The following is a 4,913-nucleotide window of genomic DNA, read 5'->3' as shown; positions in this document are numbered from 1 at the left end:
CAATCTTTACCCTCATCCCTTCCAAGGCTGTACAGTCACAATGGCTTATTCCTTTCTTCTGTAAATTATCTAGATTTTCTTCGATAGGCAATCGATATTTAAGCCATGATAGGCAATCGATATTTAAGCCATGATAGGCAATCGATATTTAAGCCATGATAGGCAATCGATATTTAAGCCATGATAGGCAATCGATATTTAAGCCATCTCTGCCACAGTACCTGTAGTGGACCCTTGGACTCTGAAGGTACTGTAAACACACAGAAATCACAATAGCGTGACGCATCAAATGAACAAATCCACAAGGGCCGTGACGAGGATTCGAACCTGCGTCCGGGAGCATCCCAGACGCTGCCTTATCCTCGTGAATCCTCGCCACGATCTTTGTGGATTTGTTTATGTATTGTAAAGTTCTATTCATCAGCTTTTTGGCCTCTTTGAGGTTATACCTGTCTCACGTGCTTCTTATACAAGGGTTTATATAGGACCACAGTACACAAGGGTTTATATATGACTACAATACACAAGGGTTTATATAGGACCACACTACACAAGGGTTTATATAGGACCACACTGCACAAGGGTTTATATAGGACCACACTGCACAAGGGTTTATATAGGACCACACTACACAAGGGTTTATATAGGACCACACTACCTTAAGGTTACCTTGAGGTGCTTCCAGGGCTTAGCGTCCCCGCGGCCTGGTCGTCGACCAGGCCTCCTGATTGCCGGACTGATCAACCAGGCTGTTGGACGCGGCTGCTCGCAGCCTGACGTATGAGTCACAGCCTGGTTGATCAGGTAAAAAAAAATAGATGGACTCAGAGAGTCTACCTGCCCCCTGTGAGAATCGAACTCACGACCCCTGGTTTACAAGACCAGTGCTCTGCCCCTGAGCTAAGGAGGCTACACACTACACAATTTTTTATATAGGACCACAGTACAAAAGGGTTTATATAGGACCACAGTACAAAAGGGTTTATATAGGACCACAGTACAAAAGGGTTTATATAGGACCACTATACACAAGGGTTTATATATGAGGGAAAGGAACTATCAGGGGAAAGCGCCTAGCCATTCGACTATATTGCACTTGGAAGGGTTCAGGATAAGGATTTGGGATGGGACGGGGGAAAGGAATGGTGCCCAACCACTTGGACGGTCGGGGATTGAACGCCGACCTGCATGAAGCGAAACCGTTGCTTTACCGTCCACCCCAAGAGGTAAATACAAACAAACAGGTTTATACAGAGCAGATCTTCCCAAAAATTTATAATGGGCTACGCCGTGAAAATATTAATATTATATACATCAATATTTATAACATAATACAACGAGCTGATATACACATTTATTACGTAGAGTCGTACTACACAGTGGTCTAAATAGAGCCGCTTTTATAAAGGGCTCTATGTTTTGTCCCCACATATTACACAAAGAGAGTAGTGGACGTGCCTAATTGTCTCGCTGTATGAACGATTACACTACACATGGGTGTAGTGTAATCACTACATGAAGGGTAGGGCTATTGTGTAGAGGGGCCACACTGAAGACAGAGGCTACGATATAACCCCCTTGATAACACCCAACGTTCCACTGTGAGATATCACGTGTGTGTGTGTTTAAGAGAGGAACTTAAACTCCACACTCAACGCCCCACTGTGATATCAAAACCGTTTGCTATCAAGAAATCTAGTGCACATTCACTTGACTGCAATGTGTGCATCCTTATATACAGCTCCACACTGCAGACGTTACTTGTCAGCTTATCAGGTTCTACGTTACTCGGGGAACGACTCCATGGAAGAGCCGACTTGAAAGATTGAACAGATGACTTGTTTAAAAGAGGTTGAATGTTCCATCTTCTCATGAGCCATCTAGTGGCTCATGATTTAGAAATAATTGCTGGAAAATAGAGATCGGTAACCATATTATTTTCTTCCTGAGGTGCATTCATTACCTACTAGGCCAATATTAATTTTTATACCTATCACAATTATTCCTGAAACTGCTATGAGACCTTTGCAAACTGCATGCCATCGTATTTTTACACTGAAGTCCATTATGTGTAAATATCAGATCTGCCATGTTTGACTTGAGTTAGTGAGAGGATACTTGAGACAAAGGAATTTTATACAAGATTACTTTTTGGAGGAGTGGCACGAAGAGGGCATCCCTGAGGTACACCTGCAAAGATAATTATAAATAAATTACATTCAGTCGTGTTAACTAGGCATGTTTGACGTGGCATTCGTAACTTGGCATGCAGTTAACTTGGAAGCTAACAGCTAACAGCTAACTTGCAGCTAACTTGGGAGTTTTAACCAGAATGGAAGTTTAATTTTGCATGTTTAAGTTAACTTGCATTTTTAACTAGATTGGCATGCATACCATAATGTGATTAACTTCAGAGAATTGGTATAAATGTGGAATTAAAATGTACTTCAAGTGATATCCTTTTGGTGGAATTATAAAATAAAATACAACACAGTTACATAGTGCACACTTTTACTCAAAATCTATTTCAAGTCAAACCTCAGTTAAAAAATTTAAACATTTGCATGCAAAATTGTTGTTATTAAATCAGCCTCGGAGAACGAGACATGACGAGAAATTTAATCGAAGAGGAAGAGCAAGATATTACATTATCGTTCACTAGACGCAAAATATCGCTCACCAGACGCGAAATATCGCTCACTAAACGCAAAATATCGCCCACTAGACGCAAAATATCGCTCACTAGACGCACAATATCGCTCACTAGACGCAAAATATCGCCCACCAGACGCAAAATATCGCTCACTAAACGCAAAATATCGCCCACCAGACGCAAAATATCGCTCACTAGACGCACAATATCGCTCACTAGACGCACAATATCGCTCACCAGACGCGAAATATCGCTCACTAAACGCAAAATATCGCCCACCAGACGCAAAATATCGCTCACTAGACGCACAATATCGCTCACTAGACGCAAAATATCGCCCACTAGACGCAAAATATCGCCCACTAGACGCAAAATATCGCCCACTAGACGCAAAAAATCGCCCACTAGACGCAAAATATCACTCACTAGACGCAAAATATCGCCCACTAGACGCAAAATATCGCCCACCGGAGTAATTGCAGAGATACAGCCACATTTTACTTAACACCCATTACACCAGTTGCAGAGTAGGTTCCCCAACCTCCCACTACTTATAACGAAATCGATGGCTAACTGGGTACCTGTCGGACAAGGTTCGAATCCTTGAGGGATCACATTGAAGTTCCGTGTAAAATCTGCTTACTAGATTTTTACTAGATTTACTATAGGGTTTGAAGTGTGTATCTAAGATTTAGAGCTGGTTCTTAGGTCAACAAAAGATGTCAATCTCAAAATTTGGCTTTATAAAATATTTCAAAGAAGATTATTTGCGATTTCCATAACGCATATTTTGGCTCGTAAAAATTCTAAACTTTCTTGCCCTGCTGCGCATGTTATTAGAAACTGGACCAGATTCACGTAGCATTTACGCAAGCACTTACGAACCTGAACCTATTTTCTCAATTTTTGGCGGCTTTGTTTACAATTATTAAACAGTTAATGAGCTCCGAGGAACCAGGAGGCTGTTTATAATAATAACAACAGTTGATTGGGAAGTTTTCATGCTTGTGAACTGTTTAATAAATGTAACCAAAGCCGTCAAAGATTGAGGAAAGATGTCCACGTTCGTAAATGCTTGCGTAACTGCTTCGTGAATCTGGTCCTCTAGTCTTTAGATACTTGGGTTCAAAATACCCAACCCCTCCTCGACTCAAGTCCATTACATCCAGCGGTCGACCCCACAGACGCATTCATAAATTTTAACATGCTGTTCATTCAAAACGGGAATTTTTTCAAAAATAAATTAATATTATAATAGCATACTGTGCAAGTATATAGTTATAGGTAAGGTTAGGTTAAGTGTTTAGGTTCTGTTTGAGAGTATTTGTATTTGTAGTACGTGGGTGAAGCATTTATACCGTTGTGGTTCGAACAAAATTCGTCAGTGAAGCACTTTTTCCGGAAGTGTTCCAACAAAATCAGTTTCGAGTCGTGTGTAAACCATTTTTCATACATAAACAGGGGGTTTGGTGGGTGCATAGAATAACTTTTGTGTCTTTGTTTGGAGGACGGGCTGAAAATACCAGGGGCCAGATTCACAAAGCAGTTACGCAAGCACTTACGAACGTGTACATCTTTCCTCAATCTTTGACGGCTTTGGTTACATTTATTAATCAGTTTACAAGGATGAAAACTTCCCAATCAACTGTTGTTATTGTTACAAACAGCCTCCTGCTGCTTTGGAGCTTAATAACTGTTTAATATTTGTAAACAAAGCCGCCAAAGATTGAGAAAAGATGTACAGGTTCGTAAGTGCTTACGTAAGTGCTTCGTGAATCCGGGCCCCGGAATCTAGATACTTAGGGTCAAGATTCTTTGGCCCCCCCTAGATACTTGGGCCCTAGGTACGTGGGCTCTAAGATTCCTGAGCTCTAAGATTCCTGAGCTCTAAGATTCCTGAGCTCTAAGATTCCAGAGCTCAAAGAGACCTGGGGCTCTAGAAACCTTGGCACTAGATACTTGGGCTCTAGATACAAATATTTATCATCCGTTAAAATCATTATTCTAAATAATTTGCTAATAAGAAGCTTAAATAATTCTGAACACTAATCATTAGTGCATAATAAATCAAAGGTCAAAGAAATTGTCACATCAAATACTGATCTTTAGGAATAAGTTATACAAATGAGCTAATAAGTTAAATAAATTATATATATATATATATATATATATATATATATATATATATATATATATATATATATATATATATATATATATATATATACTAGTTAAATGGTTTGTAACCGTATTTCTATAT

The 4,913-nt window shown here is 39.9% G+C and overlaps 1 non-coding gene across 1 annotated transcript; it reads right to left on the bottom strand.

Annotated features, from left to right (window-relative positions):
* Positions 1 to 838: 838 nt before the first annotated feature.
* TRNAT-UGU (transfer RNA threonine (anticodon UGU)) lies at positions 839 to 910 on the bottom strand. The gene has a single exon. It is a non-coding gene; the product is annotated as a tRNA-Thr (tRNA).
* Between the last annotated feature and the right edge of the window lie 4,003 nt (positions 911 to 4,913).

This window comes from Procambarus clarkii, chromosome 8, assembly GCF_040958095.1.
Source record: "Procambarus clarkii isolate CNS0578487 chromosome 8, FALCON_Pclarkii_2.0, whole genome shotgun sequence".
In the NCBI taxonomy this organism is placed as follows: Eukaryota; Metazoa; Arthropoda; class Malacostraca; order Decapoda; family Cambaridae; genus Procambarus; species Procambarus clarkii.
The sequence above is the reverse complement of the archived record's forward strand: the minus strand, read 5'-3'. Positions and strand labels throughout refer to the sequence as shown.